This window comes from Grammomys surdaster, unplaced genomic scaffold (assembly GCF_004785775.1).
Source record: "Grammomys surdaster isolate TR1022 unplaced genomic scaffold, NIH_TR_1.0 124525, whole genome shotgun sequence".
NCBI classification, from domain to species: domain Eukaryota; kingdom Metazoa; phylum Chordata; class Mammalia; order Rodentia; family Muridae; genus Grammomys; species Grammomys surdaster.
In genome coordinates, this window is record NW_021619512.1 from 288,286 (window position 1) to 294,285 (window position 6,000).

The 6,000-nt window shown below is 42.8% G+C and overlaps 1 protein-coding gene across 1 annotated transcript in view; it reads right to left on the minus strand.

The window, feature by feature from the left end:
• Cadm3 (cell adhesion molecule 3) overlaps positions 1–6,000 on the minus strand; it is a 31,678-nt gene that overhangs the window by 16,282 nt on the left and 9,396 nt on the right. The window lies entirely within an intron of this gene.

Here is a 6,000-nt window from a genome sequence, read left to right on the forward strand (position 1 = left end):
AGAAGCTGAGGCATATTCTAAAAGGGACATACGGACTTTGAAGTGGAGTTAGTAAGGAATCTACTCAGGGGCTTTAGAAGGAGCTGCTGGCTCTGTATATGGGGAGGGCCATGAAGGAGTGTTCCAGGCTTACTGGGAAATGTCAGCCTTGTGCGTCACAAGGTTATTTGCTCACAAACCTTTTGTGATTTTCTATTTTATTCTCTACAGTTCTCTCTCTCTCTCTCTCTCTCTCTCTCTCTCTCTCTGCCCCTGGGTGTGTGTGTGTGTTGTATGTGCGTTTGTGGGTTCATGAGTATATGCCTATGTGGGCATGCAAGCATGCATGTAGATGTGAGAAGCTAGTATGGTGTGTCTTTCTCACTCATTCTCCAGCTTACATTTTAATTGGTTTTTAAAATTTAATTTATTTGTGTGTGTGCATGCATGTGCGCATATATATATATACATATATATACATATACATATACATATACATATACATATATATATATATATGGTATGTGTTATAGTCACTGTGTGGAAGTTATAGAACAACCTGTAGGAGTCATGTACCTTCTTTCACCATAGTGGTCCTGTGGATTAAACTCAATTTGTCAGCCTTGGCAAGTAAGTAAGCTCCTTTGCCATCTTATCTGCTCTTTACCTAGAAAGGTATCCACTTGGTGCTGGGTATTCTCCGGTCATGGTGCTGGATGTTCAGATGCATGCTGCTATGTATGCTAGGCTTTTTACATGAGTGCTGGAAATCTGAATTTAGGTTCATAGCAAGTACTTTACTGACACATAATCCCACAGGACTTCACATTTTTCTGCAGATCACAGCCAGATTGGCTAGTCTAGTCTTCAAAGTCATGTGCAGTTTGATGCCAACCCACCTATCAATTTTGTCCCGTTCACTGATCACATATTCTAGACACAGCAGCTATTTTGAATTTCATTTAAAGTATTTGCCACCCTGGGTCCATTTGCTTTTCTATAATAACTTGATTCTAATGCAGTTTACCCACCTCTATGGGTCTTAACTCTAGCCTTTAAGATGACTTTATGTAGCTCTTCTTTCAAGACCACCACCTTGGTGGTCCCATATGGGAATTATTCCCATATCTCTGAGTTGTACTGCATTCTCTGCCTTCCTTACATGACACAGCACCTTCTTCCCTGCATTGCAATTGGGCTTCTTCCTAAATCATAAAGATCCTACGAGAACAGTTGATATCTGATTCATCTTAGTATCAATACTAGCCCTAATACAGCATATTGCACAAAGAAGGTGCTTAATAAATATTTATTGATTAAATGAATCAGATGCTGAGTGTCTTCTGTTGGGAGAACAGAGCTCATAATCTGTTATTGCAAAGAAAATAGCAAATCCAAAAGCACAAGAAGTAGGCTAAGAAAAGCATGGACTACCTGGACATGGTGACTTTAGAGATCTACAAGGCAGGGCTTGATATTGATAAAACCCTCTAGTGCTAACCTTAGGACTCAAGTTAAGAGGTCCATGGGCATAACTCCAGGCAAACTCACTAGGGAATGTATTTAGTGAGGGTTAGGATGGGACAAACTTTAATCATAGGTCTCTCTGGCCATGAAGCCTAAGCTTTCTACTTCTTCTCATGGTACTGCCTGCCTCAGGAGGTGGAAGCATGCAGTGTGTGTGTGTGTGAGTGTGTGTGTGTGTGTGTGTGTGTGTTAGGTTAGGAATAGGTTTTACATTGCTGGCCAGGGACAGTTTACTTAAACAATGTTCACAGCTCTTATCTGCACAATGATAAAATCACAGAGTAGCAGACCAGAGTGGGTGCTTGTGGTGGTGCTGATAGTGGTGCTGTGATTGGCATCCAGTGAATTATGTTTTTAAATGGATTTTATTATTTGTCTTTACTTCATACTTTGGATATATTTTGTCTATCCCCAATTTTTCTATAATGTGGCACTCTTTGGTTAACCAAACAACAGATGTGTTTACTTAAAACCTTGGACAAAACTTCTTTATGTTTTCATCACATATTAACATCTAGGGTAAAAGCAAAAAGGTTATCTTGTTGGTCCTCAGTCATTTGGGGTGCTTCTGAATTCTTGTTTTAATTTACCTGTGAGGTCTGATATCCTTAGAATTCTTAGCATTTTAAAGGACAAACTATTCCTTTTCCCCACACTGGTTTCCTTATGATTGATTGTTGTCATTGGGAGTAGCACAGGCAGGGATTTCAGACTTACTAATGTGCCTCTACAAAGCACGCATTGGCACCAATGACTCGGTTTTTCACTGCAAACATGAGACCTCACATATAGTAAGGGCTCAGTAAATATTTAATAAATAAGTGAGTTACTCAAATGAATAAAAATGTATTATGTCTGCAGTTTAAGTGACTGGTAAGGAAAGCTATGAGAGTATGTCATCATCACCCTTGACTGCTTGGTTTATGTGTCTTCTCTGTCTCATTCACTGTGAGGATTCAGAATGTATGGATAGAGCTATTAACAGTGTCATGGGTGCACATTTGAGACGGTGGGACAAAGGAACTAGCACTGGTCTGCATGACGTCAGCTGGACTCTTGAATGCTTGTGTCCAGAGCCTCACTTCCCTGACCCTAGATAAAACAGCTCTCCGAGTAGGAGTGGCCTATGATGATGATGATGATGAAGGTGATGGTGACGGTGATGGCGATGATGGTAATGATGTTGTTGGTAATGATGGTGATGCTGTTGCTGCTGCTGTTGATGACTCAGCATTTCTCTAACTCCAGAGTTAAAAATAATGCTCAGCCCAGCCTACTTGTTATTCCTCACGACTACCATGACAGGTGGGTGGAGAAGTGTTATCTTCAAGCAAAAAACATACTGGGGGCTGTGGCCTAGAATACTGAATCTCTTTTAGAATGGAGTATCTACCCTTAGGAGTCTTACTGCTGGGCTCCCAGACCTGGCAGTTTCACCCAGCTTCACCTCCTCAGTGAACTGCTGTGTACTTGTGGGTCACAGGCAGCAGAGAATGGCCATAGCAAAAGTAGAATTGGAATTTGGCCCCTGGAGGTTTTCTTATTCTCAGAGTCACATTTTTCTTTAAGAGTAAATGTTTGAATGTGCATTTGGAGGAAACTGGACCAGTTCCATCCGAATCCTGATTTAGAAGACAACTCCAAGATTTGGAGGAGTCACTTTGACTTCAGAGCAAAAACACTCAGATCACAAAGGACTCTCTTTACGCCCAACTTCCTACAGCTGGTTTTTGGCAGCCACAAATGTGCCACATTTACCAAAATCCTCCCTGTTGAGATCCTTTGACAGCTACTGATGTATTCTCGTCTTGCTCTGCATTCCTGTTTCATGTTGCCTATTTTTTTTCCTTAGGTCCCTGTTTGCTAACACCTGTGACCTTAAGGAATAGTCAGAGGAAGGCTCCCCTTAAGAGGGGAGTTAATTCTGATTCTGGGCTTCTCTGTATTTTCAGGTGTGTTTCTTTCTTTTTCCATTGGGATGGGATGCTGTACCACAGTGAGATCACCAAATCCTCATGCACACCCTCCTTTCTATCACTCAGGAGTACTTCAGAACCCTGGAGCTCAGTCACGCTTTGGCTGCTGGTCTCTGATCTTAGTCTCCCTGTTCCCCTGTCACTGTCTGTCAGCGGGTTGCTGAGAGGAGATTTTACTACTTGTTCCACCCTGTATTATTTCTGTGGCTGTCTAGTTTTTCCTCTCCTGGAACCCTGTTTGTCAAGAAGCCTCTTGGGCCCTAAGTCATTATTCTCCCCAGGCTTGATTTTACTCTCCTCAGAGGCTCGTAAGATGTAAGTGGAAACAGATGGGGGAAGGGTAGGTTTCCACTCCTCCTCCACGGAACTTCTATTATGGTAATTAACCCTTGGTACAAGGCCTGGGCCAGTACTCATGAATTGAAGAGTGTGCTATTTTCACACTATTAACAGTACCTGAGAGTCAGGTTAGAAGAGACTAAGTTTGGGTTCCAACAGGTCTTCTGATGCTGCATCCCATAGACATCTTTAGGTTCCTTCCGCAGTAAGGTGAAAACAAATGGTTTTCTAGGCTAAATGAGGAGGAGCAGCTTCAGGCTAGTTGGCTAGCTCCCCTAGCATAGTGCAAGGAGGAGCACCTTCAGTCTAGTTGGCTAGCTCCTCTAGCATAGTGCGAGGAGGAAAACCTTATCTTGGTGTAATACTCTTTTGTCACTAAAATTAGAAGTAAATAAAAATCCAGTCATTCAAAAACATTTTTCACATTCAAATTTTAGGAAAAACTAAGACTTACCATATCATAAAGAGGTGTGTGTGTGTGTGTGTGTGTGTGTGTGTGTTAAGCCCTACAGTTTTCTACTGACCCCTAATGGCCAGAGCTGGTTACTAGTAAGAGCATTCACTATTAGGATGAGAAGAATGCTTGTTCTCACTCTGGCACCAAAGTGCAGTAACTTTTCTCCTCTTTCTGTTAAAATTAATTCACCCCAAATAGTTTCTCCACCACTACTTTCTGAAGTATAAGCTTTCAGAACTGACGCAGTCCTAAGTAGCAGTCAGTCCAATACTGTTGTGTATGTGTGTCTGTAACATGCGTATGTGCAAACTGTTGAACTACAGCCTAAGTACAGCTGCTTCTTGTAACTGTGAGAAACCAAATCCCCTAGAAGTATATGAATTTGAACAAGTCCCACAGGTAGTCAGGCGGAGCCATGGTTATAACTCTTATCTTCACATCATCTTGTGGGCTAGCTAACTCAAAGAGAGTCAGTTGCTACCCTACTGAGTGCAATTTTTCTATCTGGTGATATCTATGCTCCTTCTAATCCCACACACGAGAAGGACCTCAAACCTTAAGGGAAGTGAGTTTGTTAACTATCAGTTAGGTTGGAGAAGCTGGGGTGACATGAAGAAGAGATCTGCATCTGTGTCAGATGGCACACATCACAAATGCCAGGTCTGGCCTACATACTTCAGTTCCCTCAGAGGAAGAATTTGAAGGGCAGAGGCTGTTACTTTGTCACTAGGAGCTAAAAGCAGTGGCCATGAGAATAATACTGTGTGACATTTGTGTGTGTGTGTGTGTAAGTGTGTGTGTGTGTGTGTGAGTGTGTGTGTGTGAGTGCACATGCTCTTATGTATGAATTCAAATGTACTCCTGAATCTACCTGATAGAGCATGCACTGTTCACAGTCATGGGAGCACTCACTTGAGTGTGAAGTGGAAGAGAAAGGGGTTAGACTAGATGGGAGGATAAAAGCAGAGGAGCTTGTCCTATTCTTGAGCTAGAAGGAAAAAAAATCTGGAGGCAGAAGTGGGCTTGCAGTAGGCTGGGCGGGGGGATGGGGGATGCTCACAGACTTAGTTAAGATTCTGAGGAGCAGAGAGACTGGGAAGTGGGTGGAAGAGAAGGAGGTGGGGACAGCTGTTGCTTTGATTTGCTACTGAGTCAGTGTTCTTGGTGCATTAGCGCTGAGAGGGAGCCCTGGGCTGGCCCCCAACCAAAACAAGCCCCTCTGCAGCCAATATTGAGTTGTAACAAGGACAAATGCAGTTGGGAGACAAAGAGGAGGGGCATGTGATCCTAAACAGCTCCTCGTTCAACTTAGCCCCTTCATAAGCATCTAATATTCTGCACCAGCAGCCTGTGAGGGAGAGAGAAGGCAGAGCAGTGAAGTACATCACTAACAACTTCTGGAGAGCAGACTCTGTGTTGGTATAGGATTGTACCTGGGATGGTGACAGCCTCTCAAAGTATCTGTCTTCCCATGCCTTCCCACAGTGACAACATTCTTTAGAAATCTTGGAAGGTCTGATATGAGCTGTGCATTCTGGCACAATAGCCAAAAGGCTGGTTTTGTGTGAAGTTTTGGGTGCCCCCTTAAACTGAGCAGGAAAGTATTATGCATTTCCTATAAATTTGTTGTTTTTTACACACACACACACACACACACACACACACACACACAGAGAGAGAGAGAGAGAGAGAGAGAGAGAGAGAGAGAGAGAGAGAGAGAGA